The 16,943-nt window shown below is 45.6% G+C and overlaps 1 protein-coding gene across 1 annotated transcript in view; it reads left to right on the top strand.

Moving 5' to 3' along the window:
- Positions 1–16,943, top strand: part of LOC119433600 (myb-related protein B-like) — a 200,707-nt gene that overhangs the window by 163,987 nt on the left and 19,777 nt on the right. The window lies entirely within an intron of this gene.

Genomic DNA, 16,943 nt, shown 5'->3' with positions numbered 1-16,943 from the left:
CGGCAGCCGAAACAGAAGGCTAACATGACAAGGCGCAGAAAGCGGACGCCGCGGCGCATGGGTCCGGAAAACCGCAGACGGAAAAAGAAAAAGAAATTATGCTGGTACGCAGCATTGGCACGTCGGAAAAGCGGGGTGGCTGCCTATCGAAAGGCCAATCGCCTACGATAATCACTCCACGAGTTCAGAAAAGACTCGAAAGCAACGCGATGATCACCGACAGTGGCATGTCACAAAGGTAGCGGCTGTCGTCTTCTCGTGCATGCCTTTTCCGTACCACCCAACCCTCGGATGACACGCCGGTGTGCGTTGCAATGGATCCGTCCCTGGTTTAGGACGGTTCCTTTGCGCTCTACAGTGGCCCAGTGTGCCCAAAGGCCCCGCGTGGACGGATATTCCAATGGCGCAGCTCAGTAGAGCAGCAGGACCAGCAGGGCCGGAAGGCGCGCATCGGGTGAAGCATCACCGCAAAATACTTTCGCTCTTGACTCGCGCTTTTTCGGCGAAATGCGCCCGTGCACTTGCGTTGTAGTGCACGTTTAAAGAACCCCGGGTGGTCAAAATTAATCTGGAGCCCTCCACTCTGGCGTGCCTCATAATCAGAACTGGTTTTGGCATGTAAAACCCCAGAAAGAAGAATCTTGGAATGACACTGAAAAAAAAGTTAACAGATGCAATAATTTCTGTACTTTCCTCATTTTCTGCTGATTGCATCCAGCGTGCTCACTGGTTAGGTTCAATCTCTCCTGCCAAACCGCATCCCATTATTGCTAAGTTTTCCAACTTTAAAATTAAAGAAAAGGTGTTATCACTGCGTGAGCAATTCATAACTAATGACTTATCCATCGGTCAAGACTTTTCCCCACGGAACCCGCGTAGCTTGAAAGAAACTAATGGAATTTGCTTGTAGCCAACCACAATCGTCTTCGTCCCAGCTGCGTTACAACAAACGGTTTTTAAACAAAAAATGCTTCATCTTGCCTCCGACAAGGTTGAAGAAATCGAGCTACGCGCAGGGCCTGCCATTCCTGCACATAACACCGGCACTTGAAGCTAGGAAAGCGCGAGGGGTCATGGGCACTCAAGCTGTCCTCGTGTGTCCGCCCTTTTTACCAATGCAAGAAGCGTATTAAACAAATATAACTCCTTATCATCCGCAATAGACATTTTCTGCTCATATCTTCGCACTAACTGAGACGTGGCTTCTAGATAACGGTCAAGATGTGCAAATCTTCCAAGGTGCATTCTGTATTTATCATTGTGACACGCGTCATGGTGGCAGTGTGCTCGCCACTGTCTCTGAACATTTTTCATCATCGCGCATTGCTGTCAACACTAACCGTCCTGCCACATACACTTTTGTCCTGGAGCTTCATGACAGTATTAATAATCTCACGTTTTCCTTTATTCCCCATACTTTTTTGGTGACTTTCCTAACATAATGTGGAACACAGAACCAGCTGTTATGTCGCCATTTTCCTCTCAAGCTCACGATTTTTTACAACTACGCTCTACGTTTTCGTTATCGCAGTTAACCGCTCAAGCTACTAGAATCACGCCTGTCTCGGCCAACACCCTTGAGTCCTTACAACTAGACCTGACCTTGTTTCTAGCATTTCCTATTTGCCAGGTATAAGTGACCACTCGTTACTCTCCTTTTTTATTGATGCGCAAGCTCCAAAAACCAGCAAAATACACAAGACAATTCGCGAATGTGCTAGAGCTAATTTCGAGGCAATCAACAATGAATTAGCTGATTTCACTAACACATTTCTGACTAACTTTGATGAACGTTCTATTCAACGTAACTGTAACATGTTTTTAACTAATGTAAACAAATTAATTGAAAAATACATCCCTGTTCGTATTATCACGTCCAATCCTCGAACACCATGGTATACATATACCCATATATGTATACCATGGTGTTAACATGTATATAACCCATATAACACCCATATAACACATAACATCCATATAAAACGGCTTTCTAATCGTAAAAAACGTCTGTATCGCTTGGCCAAATTATCATCCTCTGACTCGCGAGCTGGACGGCCTATAACTCTGCATCTGATACTTAAATTGCAAGGAAGATAAAGATAATTTCATGTCAAATACGTTACGCCAACTTCTGAAATCTAATGTTCGAAAGTTTTGGCGTATGATTAACCCCCGTCTTGATAACTCCATTGCCTTGGTTGACACAGCTGGCAACCTTGTTCCACCTAACCAATGTGCTACTATTCTAAATGACACCTTCTCGAGCAATTTCTCCGTAGTTACAAATACTAATCCTCCAGACATTTTTCATTACAGTTACTCATTCATGCCTCCCATTATTGTTGACACGGCTGGAATTACGACTCATCAATAACGTAGAGCACCATTCCTGCTCTGGTTATGATTCTATTGATTGAAAATTTGTGAAAAATACTTGTCTACAGTTCAATCATACAAAAAATTTTTCAGCGATCACTTGACACATCAACTCTTCCAACCCAATGGAAAATTGGGAAGGTGATTCCAATCTTCAAATCGGGCAATAAAAGTTCACCATTTAATTATCGGCCCATTTGCATTACTAGCACATGCTCTTAGAACACACTCGAACCTTGTCGCCTTTTTTCTCACCAGCTCGACATGGCTTCCGGAAATCATTTCCATGTGAAACACAGCTCATATCATTTACTCATAAACTTCACCGCATTCTTGATCGTTCTTCGTTGCTGACTGTATTTACTTAGATTTTTCTAAAGCGTTCGACAAGGTCTCCCACATACTTCTTTTTCATAAACTTAATATTGATAGTAGTCTTTTTTTGTGGATCAAAGATTTCCTTTCAAATCGTTCCCAATTTGTTGTAACTAATGAACTTTCCTCTAACCAATGTCCTGTTCAATCTGGAGTCTCATAAGGTCCCCTTCTTTTTCTCATTTTCATTAACGACCTTCCTTCTTTAGTTCTAATATTAATGTTTTCCCTGATGACTGCGTAATTTTCTGTGAAATAGTTACTGATAACGATGAACATCCTTCAGTGAAATCTAAGTTCTGTATCTAACTGGTGCAATACTGGGCTAATGGAATTAAATATTAACAAGTGCAAAGTGATGTGTGTCTCTCATGCATCTAATAGTCCTTTTCCATATTCCCTAAACAACTCTCCCTTAGCCGCGGTTTCATCCTATAAATATTTAGGCGTTCATATCGCATCTAATCTAAGTTGGTCTTTGCATATGCATATTGAGAAGATAATTAACAACGCTAATTGCATGTTAGGTTACTTAGGCCGTAACTTTTCAGCAGCCCTTTAAATCTTTAAATCTCTTGTTATATAAAACACTCATTCGATCTAAATTAGAATATGCCACTCCAGTCTGGGATCCAAGCACTAACAATTTGGTTGCGTCACTAGAAATGGTGCAGAATCGCTCTACTCGCTTCATCTGTTCCTGTTATAACCTTACTGCCAGTATAACTTCTATGAAATCTGATATCTCTCTTCCATCTCTAGCAACCCGGCGAAAAAAATTTCGCTTGAACTTCTTTCATCGGCTTTACTATCACCCAACCCTCCGTGACGAATTCTTTCTTCAGCCACATTATATATCTGACCGTGTTGACCATCGCTTTAAGGTTGGTATCGAGCCATGTCATACTAAAACCTTCCTTTACTCTTTTTTACCTCAAACTTCACAAGATTGGAATCGCCTTCCTTCCGACATTGTTTCCATTAATGATAACACCCGATTTAAATCTGTCTTAGCTAACATTGTTTAATTAGGAGTTACCATGCCTTACCATGCTTTGTCATATCATTGTGCACTATGTTTGTTCTCTACCCACTCCCCTCTGTATTGCTTCGGCCCTGAGGGTAAATAAATAACACACCGAGCTAGCTTGATAATGTGCAAATAGAGACAGCCAAGCAGAGCAGTTTGGGCAAGGAAGGCTACTAGGGGGGGGTGTCGTCAATCGTAAAACGGTGCCGTGTATAATTTAACAGATTACACATTAAATTATTTTGCCAAAAGTTTTCGTTGCATGTTCACTCTACAAACATGTTGAAATAAATCCTCGTGAAAGATTTGCATGATTGCACAGCCCGGCCACCTGGCTTGGCGGATGGTTCAACTTACGCCAGCGCTTCTAGTGTCCGTGTATAAATTTTTCAGGGAAGTCTCGTGACCAGATATTGAAGGGCCCTGCTAAAATCAACTCTATAGCTATAGTTGACCAGTGTGGGCCGCTTGGTATGGCACCTTGATCTGATTTGTTTAGCGCGAGTAAGGCTGGACACAATAAGACACACGCAGCGCCGTGTGTGTCTTCTTGTGTCCAGTCTTATTCACTCTGAAAAACTTGGATCTACAATGAAATCTCGATATAACAAACATCAGGGGACTGCAATAAATTGTTTGTTATTCCGAAAGGTTGTTATAGTGAAAGCCCCAAGATTAATCATTCCTCCCATTAACCCATCAGTTCATAAGTTGTCGCCTTTTGAGCTATCCACGAAAACGTCACTGTTGGCTCTCGGCCTACGCTGTTGCTATTTTCCATCGATTCCGGTGCCACGCACCACCGAAGCACCATATAGCAGTGACGCACGCAAAACAGATGCTGAAAAAACTGCTGACAGAAAGGAAGCTCCATGTTGTCTCCAAAGCGCAGTGTTTCTTGGCATTTTTCATATTCCTTGCTATGGACACTGCAACTGTCGCAGACACCAGAATTATTCCGAAGTGCAACGTGCGTGAACGGAAGTGCAAAGTGCAACCATGTTGCGAGTACGAAGGTTACGCGCTCAGCTAGTACTGCCGTAGAAAGAAGCGCAAGAAACAGGCGTGCACAGCAAGAATGGCAAAAGTAGGAAGAGAGTTGTTAGGTCTGGGGCCGATAATGCGCTTGGAATACTTGATGCGTTGTTGCCTCCGCAATAGATAAAACAACACCTTATCTGCATTTTCTCTTTTTTAATTGTGCGCTGTCTCAGGTTTTTTAAACCCATTCACCGTGGCGTCTGCTTTCTGCACCTTGTCATCTGCTAGCCTACTGTTTCGGCTGCGGTGAAAGCGCACTGAAATCTAAGAATCCCCGGATTTCGGAATATTAGTTTGTAGTACTGAGGCATTAACATGACACGGAAAATGAATAACGACCGTTATTCTGAAAAGTTCGGTATTCTAAACTTGGTACTACTCAAGTATTTTTACATTGAAACTGTGAAAAGTTGGCACGGGGATTTCTGAAAAGTTCGTTAATACTGTCTTCGTAGTAATGAGGTTTCACTGTATAGCTATAGCCTATTTTGATGGCTATTTGATGGCACCGTGCAACGCACGTGGTGCAAACTGGATGCAATCGTCATGAGCCAACCCAAGACAGCATCGCAACCAAGACATGGCGAGAAAGAATGAATACCTTTCATCACAAGAGGTCTTAGAATTAGTGCCGACTCTACTTTGCATCACCTCGTTAATGCGGATTTCACGACGCCGAAAGAAAAACAAGACCAAATTTGAAATAACCAAATGTCGAATTATCACCTACTACGTCAACCCGCTTTTATTTACTGAATGAATCTGCAAATCCTGTTTCTATTTTGCACAAAAGCAGTGCGGAAACTGCAATTCTCGTCATCTCGTATCTGAGTAGCGCTCGCATTGGCGAAGGCCTCGCGACTTCCTTCGCAGCGCAGCCGCGACGCGCGTCTCCATCTGAGGCACAATTTTCACTACCGCGCGCACATTATATTTAAATGCGTATACTTTCCCAATGAGAAAACTGTCCGTGCATGATAGAGCCTGCAGCAGCGAGCGACTTTACCCTCGTGCCGCCTGGTGCTTCAACGCAAACGAAGCGGCGCAAACAGCGCAGAGAGTTATCAGCTGTCGGCACTGTCGGCCCGCTTCGCTGATCGATTTTAAGGTACGGTCCGCTCGGACGTGCCAGAGTACGTTTGATCAGTTCGTGCCGCCGCCGGAGTCATTTGATCATGGTTAATAATGGTTCGGCACGATTGAAGCTTAAGAGCAATAACGGCTTATGATGATTGGAACGTTATCACTGCACATGGCACCACCACCTGCTTTGCGTGCGTTATCAATGCATCTTGCTCCTCCATCCTTACCAATCTGTCTCTGTCTGTACTGGCCGGATCAAGTGTCATAGCACTGATAATGACACCCGGCTGCGTGGAGCAAGTGGCACAATGCTTACGCATACTTAGACAACTCCCGTTTCTGCTTGAAGTGAGCTGGTCGCCAACAAATTGTCCGTCCATTGCGATGTAGACAGTGCGCTTCATCCTCTACATCTTTGCACCGAGTCAAAGCGAAACTACTGTTTGCCACAACCGCTGTGGACGAAACCGCGGCCGCTATCGACGGTGAAGGCAGACGGCCGACTCACGCACCAAGACAAAATGAAACTACTGTTTGCTGTGACAACTGTGGACGAAGCCGCGGTCGCTGTCGCCGTGTTCATAGACGGCGACTACGCAATTTTGAAGGCACGCGGCCAACGCATGCACCGAGTCGAAACAAAACTACTGTTTGCCGCAACCGCTGCAAATGAAACCGTAGTGGGTATTGACGCGATCATGGATGGCGATTACGCAGTTATGAAGGCATGTTGCCAGTCGCCAACGCGGTGTTAAGAGCAGTGATAAACGCAAGAATAAAGGCTTTAAGGCACAATTAGGCACGAAGCGTTCCGGCGTTGCTGTCATGTACGATTGCCGCTGATGACTATGGCGATGCGGACGTGGTAGGCGCTGAACCAGGGAATAGTTATCCGTGGCTCGCGGAACCCACTTTGAGAACCCATGGCCTAGAAAGAAGCTTATAAGATTTATATGGTAAAGAGCGGAAAAGCGAGACAGAAAGATGAAAGGAACAGAGGACACAGTGCCATTGTCTTATCAACAAGCCTAGCTAAGAAACATTTTGCTTGTATAAGCAAATGAATATAGTCACTGTCATGTGTTCTGGGTTTCCTTGATGTAACAAAGACTACCTCCAAGAGGAGAGTTGTGGCAAGAGTCTAGGTGAACCATGCAGGCCCAGTTGGCTTGTGGCGAGAGGTGCATGTACATTTGCATGCAAGCTGTTCCTGTCTTGAGTGACTGGATCATCAACATTGCTGGCGGAAACCTTGTGGAAAGAATTCGTGGCACACCAGGACCCAGTGGAAAACCCGCTTTCCCTGTAAAACCATTTTATTGATTGCTACAATCTACAGATTGAGTGCCCTGCCCACTGCAGGTACATTTCTTGAAATGATTTCTACTGGCTTGTCAGAGCTAACTTATGTGCTTGGAACTTTCTCGGGAGCTTTGCAAAAATACACTCGGGCACCTGAGCGTCATTTACTCCACAGTTCCCTGATGTGTGTAGATGCAGCACATTTCTCACATGGCTGCCTTCTCACTGCAAAATGGGAGTGGCTCGCTTTGATGATCATTACAAGCCGTTATAAACATCCCTTGTCTTCTTGCAAACTGTGGTACTACTGCAAAGTACGTTATGAAACAGGTGCCTCATGGCATGGCAGACACTTAGAAGAATGCTAACATCAGATTAATCATCAAGAAAGGAGACGTCAAAGAATTGAAAAATTCTCAACAGTCTGCTTTCTATCTGTATTGTGTAAAATATTTCCTATATCAAATATACCATATTAACTCATGTAAGGGCTGCAACCTGACTTTAGTGGACATTGGTGTGTGGCCTCTGAGGTCACACTATGTGCCGTTGCAACTTCTTACGACACACTGATTAACTTCTGTCAAGCTACTGCTAACTGTCACTAGTTAATATTCTGTTAACAGTGGCATCGTCAGTGTATCCCACGGGATTGCAGTCACACAGCATAGATCCAGCGTACTTCAACGCCATCAGCTGTTCTGAGGCACATTGTTTATTAAACTTAGCTGCATCATGCTTTCCGGTGCATTAAGGGGGCATCGTTGCAAGCATTGTGAGCGTGGATTTTTAACATGTGGCGTGCGGTTTCGTTCCGAGACTCTCAACTGCTTCAAGGTAACGCAAATCTCAAACAGCACAGGGCGACCAACATAGGAAAAGTGCCGATGAAGTGAGCAAACACTGGGAACAACAGAAGTGGCGAGGACTGATTAAAGGTGGTCACGATGGTTGCACTACCCTACACGGCAGTCTGAGCACAGTTTGAGGCTTCAGTGAGCAGCCTGCCTCATGAAAGGCTCTTGACCCAGTAAGTAATCCTTAAAAAAGTGCTTGTATATGATTCGGGGAACGGGCTGGCTTTATAAAAGGATGTTCAACAACGCATCACATTCAGGTCATCAACAAATCAACCATGGATGGCAACCAGCCATTCTGTATGGCCCGTGTAGATTACAGTACAGCTAGCAGCAGCCGCTCCAGAGGGTTTGTGAAGCTGAGGCACGGCTATTTTAATAAATGTGTTGTACACCTACCGCAAGAAAAGAGGATGAAGAAAGCTCTCCAATGGTCAAGTCTTTCCTTCGGCACCATCTAGCCTAGCTCTATTTAAAAGCCAACTGCAATAAAATGCCTAGACGGGCACCGAAAATGGCATTAAATTCCAATTCACGTGGCAATTCAAATGGCATTCGCCACTGAAGGCGTTCGCCAGAACTCATTCAACTGAGAAATGCGTACTCTCGACGCCATACCTTGCTCAGTGCAGTAGAATTGAAATATTTGAAACAGTCTCTACCATGTAAAAATAATTTATACATAACTTTCAACGACAACGTTCCTGCAAGGAGTTGTATTTGGTGAACTTCTGAGGTCAGTGTTGGAATGGGCTTCGACGGGCCAAGCGCCATTTTAATTTTGGGCTTCGGATTTGACTTGCAATGGCTTACGTTGCTATGGTCGGTTGTAATGTTGTAAAAGACGGCAACAAACTAAAGCTAGCGGCACTATAGTATGCTTTTTTCTACATTTCACTAACCTTGAAGGCACATTATACTTGCCCTAAAATTGCTCACTTCAGAAGACGCTGTTATCAACATCATTGGGTCAAATGTCATTAAATTTGGATGTGTGGCAGCTTCGCCGAAAAAAAAATGTCATTCAGGAACTCCAGGCTTTAACTACTGAATGCCATTTTCTGTGCTCGTGTGGCACGGGCATAAGATAGTGTGGATATTGTGGAGCTTCCGTGCAAAATTTGGTGTTTTAAATTTCGCACTGACAATTACACAATTTTCGACGGTCAAACTTCATCTTCACGTTTGCTTGTGCGAGTACGTCGCAGCGCACACATTGGCTAAGTGATAGATGCTGCACTACGGACTCGCATAGAAAGGATTCCTAACGTAACGAGCTTCGACCATGATGGCCTTGAGGGTGGGCCACTTGGGAAGCCTGTTCGTCAGAGGCTGGCGGTCCTTGAGTCATGTCACCCAACTGCAGTTGCTAGCTATGCACTTGACAGGACTGGAGTGCGCGCTTGCACTCCAGTCTGGCCGTGGTGCAGACCAGCTTAGTCCTGCATCAGCTTGACCAAAGGGTAGTGGCCGAATCCAAATTGTGCATTTTGCGCAGTAGCTCAATACGAAACGAAGTCTGCCAAGGTGTCTAGCCAGGAGTGAGCGCACGCTTGCAAGCATGCGTCTAGTCTGACCTTAAGTTTCAAATGGTTCGAGGCTAGTTGAGTGTTCAGAACTAATAGAAGTTAGAGAGACCCGGCGGCTAGCCACTGATTAGCAGTGTGGGCAAAGTTCCATTCCTGTGCGGGTGGCACGGGCGAGTGCTAGCATTGGAGAGTCGGATTTCCAGAAGTGGTGTAATTCCTATTGAAGTTCTAAACACAGATTTTCACTTACTTCAGCCTGTTTATTAAACTGCATCAATAAATATTACACACTAACAGTAGGAAGATTTATGTCATCCAATAGCATATGCGATTCTGCTAAATGATTAAATATGGCAACCCAAAAAGAGTGAGAAGGCGTCTGTTGAAAAGAAAATGTTTGAGAGAAAGGTGGCTTTACGCTCCGCTTCCGAGCTGCAAGTGCCCGTGCATGATCGCGATATTTGGCTGAGATGTTGCGTATGGCATCTGTGAACTGTTTTTTCGCCAATTCCAAGGGGTGGTTCCGCATCCTCTCAAAGCTACACAGGAGTATTTTTGTCCATGAAACCAAAATGTGGAGCAGTATGGAAATTAAGTGATGGACATGATGTTAACACAGAGATGTCAGTTAGCATCAGATGCTAGTTGAGATTACTAGGAAGAAGCAGAGTGTCACATGTCACATAGTTCATTGAGCAGAAAAGGCTGGATTCACACGATCATTCACATGACAGCAGAGACAAGCGGACAATGCATACAAACTAACCCTACTCCACTCTTCAATGCATGGGGAACAGAGCAAACGCGTGGGTACACTGCACACATTTACTTGCCGACACCGAGCTAATGGTGTGGGCTACGTGCTTGATGCGCGCATTTCAATTCAATGAACAACATGGAGTGAATTGAAGACGATTGCTGCCAGGCATTTTGCCATCAGTGACCAAGTATTTCGTGTTGAACATCCCAACGCTCATTTGGCTTTCAGCCGTATTTTGACACATGGTCCTTATCATCCGCTAGCTCAAATCGGAATATGTTTTTGTCTTGTGTAAGCGACTGTCCAATAGAGTGACGGGATGTGTGTCGAGGAAAAGGGCATGCAGACGAGGATGGCAAGGGTGAAAGTAGGGATGCTGTCAGCTGATGCGGGAGGAGGCAATTGGAGAGCAGCCTAGCTGATGATGATATTGTCATGTTGTGGTGACAGTGAAGAACTAACGGTAGTGATACTGTAGATCACAAAACCAACTCTTTATTAGGCGAACATGTACCCAGGGAACACAAATGACACTCAAAGCGCATCGAAAATCGTCACTGTTTGCGTCGCACATGCAATCGGATTGCAAGGTTCGGTGACAACATAGACCACAAATGGAATTGGCTACAATGATCAAGAATGTTCTGATACACATGGGTGCGCCAAGCTTTAACTTTAACTGTTAGCAGATGAAAGAGCCGTCGCCGAGAAAAGGATAAACAATGTATGCGTGTCAATATGGCAAGCAGCTTTCAATAAATTTTTTGTTATTAGTGGGTTTGACTGTGTCGGGGTTGTTGAGCGAAATGTTTCTTGTGCCAAAAACTTGTGTTGCTGTGTCGTCACGACTCACTGAAAGCCTCGAAATTGGCAACAATTGCAGCAAATTTGTAATTTTTGACCAAAATGCATACGTTTTATCATCCACCACCCACGAGCTTCTTGTGCAAGGTTTTACGCAACGCGTTCGTTGGTTTCACTTCATCTTGTAGAGCACATGCAGACATAGTCACTGTTTAATAGTGGGCTTTGCCCTATGTGACATGCATGCACTAAGTGTGAGTATTTACGAAGCAACAAATAGGTTATGCCATCTTGCAAACTCTGGCCACGTTTACAAAAAACAGGCAGTTTGGAGTGATAGATCAATTTCATACTCATTTCCAGGCTTGGGCACAACACTGGACAAAGAGGTTCACAGGAATATGGAGATTTGAAGTGATCAATAGTGATTGAACAAGGGCCAACGTTTTGACAACTCCCCCTTGTTGAAACGTTGACTCCACACACAACACTGGCAAGTCAGGTCGTGTCACTGTCAGCGACCTGTCATTTCTTCATGCTGACTGGAAAACTTTGTGCAAAGAATTTGGAGGCAGGGAACTGATGAGGGTGAATGCTGCTAATAACTGTTTATTTCTCTAAGCACACCACCAATTAAGAAGCTGAGTGTTTGAATGCTTATATCTGACATGCGTGGAAGTTCTTTCCGATATGCCTTCGCGCTTTCATAGGAAGTGGCGTGATGCATGTGTTCGAATAAGCTTACAAATTAGTGGTGTCTTGAGAGAAATAAACAGTTGGTAGTGGCATTGGTCCTTGTCTATATGTCCAATTTTTTTTTTCCCCCGCTAAGTTTTGCAGTTAACGTAGTAGAACAACTAGCACCATCTGGTCGCTTGCAGTCTAGCACGATTCCAGGGCTCAATTGTTGAGGAATACCAGTTGCTTCATCAGCTGCCACAGTAAGCTTTGTCAACTGCAACTGCATTCTTAACATTGTGTGCATGGCTTACATCAGAAAAACAGAGCAAGTCACGATACAGCATCCTGAATTCAGGGGTTGTCATTGCTTCTGGTAGTAGTGCCGTAGAAATGTACGGGAACGTGAACTTGTCTGAAATATTGGTCAGACAGCCGCATGCTATAGTGTATGGCAAGCTTTAGGAAACAAAATAAATAATGAAGAAAGCATAACGCTAATTGACTGGCATTGTAGGAGTTTGCGAATAGTGATGTTTTAGAACAAATTGAATACGAATCGCATAGTGCCAGAAACGAGTCGAATATCAAATACAGTCAAACCTCGATATAACGAGCCTCGATCTAACAAAATTCGCGATGCAACGAACTATTTCTATTTCCCCATCTTAATTCTAGTGAATTAACAAAATCTCGATATAACGAAGTTTTTCGCAGCACGTACAACTTGTTATATTGAGGTTTGACTGTAGTTTTTGAATAATGACCAGCCGTTATCTCAGTAACTATAAAACATTGTTCACATCCTAGTATTCTTAAAGTTAGAAAGTTGGTGTCATCACATATTACATCATGAAGCGTTTATTAAAACATTATACAGAAATTCTGAGAATTGTGTATAAATGTGTAAGCATTGTTTGGCTTGGTTGTTACATAGCTTTTGAATTTGTTTCCAAAATTTCAATTGGCCCATCCCCAAATTTAAGTTGGCCCACGCCCAAAGTTCAAGGTGGCCCACCTCTACTATAGGCTTCGATATGCATTTCTAGGAGCCCTAGGCATCCCTATGGATAAGGTGCCACGCTTTTCACGTTATGGACACGATTTTGCTAACAAAATTCTCTCTGATTAATTTTTTTATTCACTTGTTTCTTATCGCTTATAAGCTACCAATCTACATTTACGTTATTATAAATGCAGGGTGTCTACCAACCGGGAAAACCGGGAAAACAGGGAATTCTCAGGGATTTTGAATATTCTGGAAAAACTCAGGGAAAACTCAGGGAATTTGTGCCTCTATCAGGGAAAATTACTGTAGGGATGGGCGAATATAGAGTATTGTCGAATATTTAATTGAATAATTCTATGTTCGTTATTCGCTTCGATTCGAATTCATGGATTCAATATTTTTGAATTATTCAGCGCTCCCGAATAGGCGGCCAAAAGCCACGGACGGTCGGTACGCATCTCGGAGGCTATGCTTCACGTCATGGCTGCCATACATCAACCATAAATCTCGAAGGCTATATGTTTTTACATTAAAGAGCCTGAAATGTGCGACGCAGAAGAGCAGAAACGGCGCTAGCGCACAACCGAAACGAAGCGGTGGAGTCCGCATGGCCATAGTCAGCAGCGGAAATCATACATGAATGACGGCAACGACGGAACGCTTCGTGCCTATTTGTGCCTTTATTGCGTTTACCGCCGCGCATAACAACGCGTTGGCCGCGGGATTTCATAGTCGCCACCCATCATCGCGTCGATAGCTGCCGCGGTTTCTTTCGCAGCGGTTTCGTTTAGTTTCCTTTTGACTCAATACGCACGTCGGCCGCATGCCTAAAGAGCTGCGTAGTGGCCATCCATGATCGCATAGATTGCGACCGCGATTTCGTCTGAAGTTGTTGCAGTGAACGGTAGTTTCGTTCTGACTCGGTGCGTGCGTCGGCCGGGCACGGCCACACTAGCGACAAGTTGCCGCGCGTCAGCGCCTTGCCGCGAAGTCCACCGTGGCAATCGCGTCTCGTCGCGCGGCAGCGCGATATGATCTCACGCGCTCTCGGAACGCGGAATCACCGTGAGCGAAAAGGGTGCGATCGGACAGCGTCCAGAAAGCCCTCTATAGAACCGCGAGAGACTACAATCGTCGATTGATAACCCGGCGGGGAGCGGCGGAGGTCCGGTTGCCATTGGCTCCGTGACGTCACCCTCGTCGCTCTCGGCACCCTCGGCAAGCCGTAAAACCCCCGATTCCTGCCGCTTTTGCCGCGCGCGTCATGATGCGTTGATGCCGCGAGCGTTTTTGCCGCTATCGTGGTCATACCCTTAAGCACCGCAAAGTCGCCGTTCGTAATCGTGTCGATAGCGGCCGCGGTTGCGACAAGCAGTTGTTTCGGTTTGACTCGGGGCAAAGCTGTCGAGGATGAAGCGCACCGGCTACATCACGATGGACGTGCGATCCGTTTGTGTTGAGCCTACTGGCGAAAAAATTATCGGGATGTGCGCGCGGTAGTGCAAAGCGTGTCGGAAATGATGGCGCGCGCCGCGGCCGTGCTGCGAAGGAAGCCGCGAGGCCTCGATCGCCGCTGCGATAGCCAATCAGTCACGAGATAACGAGAATTGCAGCTTCCGCACTGCTTTTGTGCTAAATAGCGAAAGGATTTGCTGATCCATTATACTAATAAAATCGTGCTGACGTAGTAAGCAGTTGCTTGTTTTCTGAATACCCTGATAATTCGGACATTTTTTTTTTCAATCCCGTGAAATTCGAATTAACTAGGTTTTACTGTAATATGTGATATATACTGTTCAAACTATTTGATTCGAAATTATTTGACCAAATCACTATTCGCTTCGAACCTCAAATCCACTATTCGCCCGTCCCTAAATTAGCTGTAATTTCATTGAAAGGGAGCGAAAGTTGCGGTAATGGAGGGAGGGAGGGGAGGCGACGTTTAGCTGCGGCACCAAATGCATATTTATATAAAAATGTGGTGAGGCGAGAAGGTGGTAAAGACTTCGGACGCTGCTCGACGAGTGTCCCGTTCTGATCTCGTTTTGGCGCTGAGCCGTGCTCCCTCAAGGGCTGCAGAAGATAGCGTCAACCTTTCCCTTTCCCTCAAGAACCACTTACCTGATCTCGTTGAAAACTTCCGAGCCGCCCCCAGAGGCACAGGCAACAGTCACCAGCGCCGTGCGCGTTCGGTGCGAACGCGGGCATTCGCCGACGGCGTCGACAACAGTTCGGCGCATTGCTGGTGCTGCTGCATGTCTGAGTTTATACAGCTGATAAAACTACTGTCCTTACTCCATATAGCTCTCTGCTAATTTGCTATCGCAATTGATGCTTCGCCTTTCGGGTGAAACCGACATTTTTTTAACATGCTTACTAAAGAGTGACAGCATCAGGCAACATGGTGTCAGCCCATCTTGATGTAAAAGAAAGTTCCGTTTCACTCAGGGAATTTAGCAAAATCACTCAGGGAAAACCTGGAAAACTCAGGGAATCTGAAAATGTCAACTTGGTTGTCTACCAAGTTGACATTTTCAGATTCCCTGAGTCCCTGAAATGTCATAACTTGGCAAATGATGCATTTTTGTGTAGACTTCGCATGACGGACAGGGCCAAAGAATGCTTACACACTAAAACACAAGTGCAGCACGAGGAGCCTTTAAAATAAGGCTACCACTGCACCAGTTCTCACGTATACCCACAAATTTACCGTACTTTTGCTGCAATATGATGTTTAAGCTGAGGTTTTGAAATATTCTAAAGGAATAGTGAAATTTACGAGTACAGTAAAACCTCGGTGATGCGATCATGGCTGTTACGAATTTCGGTGCGATAAGAATTCCTAACATTTCCCCGGCCGAAATACATTGCTCGCAATACGGAAAAAATCGACTGTTCCAAACGCGTTGCCGCGCCGCTGCAGATCGTACGAACGCGTGAGCAACAAAGCGGCGGCCGAGCCAGCAGAGCGATTTGCACAGGCAAGCCGGCACAGCGTGGCCATAGTCGCCAAGCAACCGGGTACGTCACGCGGCAGCTCTCATTGGTTCCAGGGTGTCTACCAACCGGGAATTCTCAGGGATTTTGAATATTCTGGAAAAACTCAGGGAAAATTACTGTAGGGATGGGCGAATATACCGTATTGTCGAATATTCGATCGAATAATTCTATATTCGTTATTCGCTTCGATTCTAATTCAGGTATTCGATATTTTCGAGTTATTCGGCGCTCCCGAATAGGCAGCCAGAAGCCATGAACGGCCGGTACACATCTTGGAGGCTATGCTTTACGTCACGGCTGCCATACATCAACCATAAATCTTGAAGGCTATTCGTTTTTGCATTAAAGAGCCTAAAATGTGCGGCGCAGAAGAGCAGAAACGGCGCTAGTGCACAGCCGAAACGAAGCGGCGGAGTCCGCATGGCCATAGTCAGCAGCGGAAATCGTACGTGAATGACAGCAACGACGGAACGCTTCGTGCCTATTTGTGCATAGAGTTTCACACTATAAAGTGTTATAGTGAGAAACTCTATGTATTTGTGCCTTTATTGCGTTTACCGCCGCACATAACAACGCGTTGGCCGCGGGATTTCATAGTCGCCGCTCATCATCGCGTTGATAGCTGTTTAGTTTCGTTTTGACTCAATACGCACGTAGGCCGCGTGCCTAAAGAGCTACGTAGTGGTCATCCATGATTGCATAGAGAGCGACCGCGATTTCATCTGAAGTTGTTGCAGCGAACGGTAGTTTAGTTCTGACTCGGTGCGTGCGTCGGCCGGGTACGGCCACGCTAGCGGCAAGTTACCGCGCGTCAGCGCCTTGCCGCGAAGTCCACCGGGGCAATCGCGTCTCGCCGCGCGGCCGCGCGATATGATCTCGCGCGCTCTCGGAACGCGGAATCACCGTGAAGGTACGTCCACACTAGCGACAAAAACGCGCGCGACACGCCGCGCGCGGCGAGCGATGCTGTCGCGCGCGGCAAGATTCACGAAAAGCGGCAGCAACGCGCGGCAAACGCTCGAATGGGTGCGAGACCCATTTTTTGCGGCAGCCGCAAAACGAGCACCAATCAGAAGCGAGCTGCGCAGTTGTGGCGCCA

Source organism: Dermacentor silvarum, chromosome 11 (assembly GCF_013339745.2).
Source record: "Dermacentor silvarum isolate Dsil-2018 chromosome 11, BIME_Dsil_1.4, whole genome shotgun sequence".
Classification (NCBI taxonomy): Eukaryota; Metazoa; Arthropoda; class Arachnida; order Ixodida; family Ixodidae; genus Dermacentor; species Dermacentor silvarum.
This window is presented reverse-complemented; position numbering and strand designations above follow the sequence as displayed.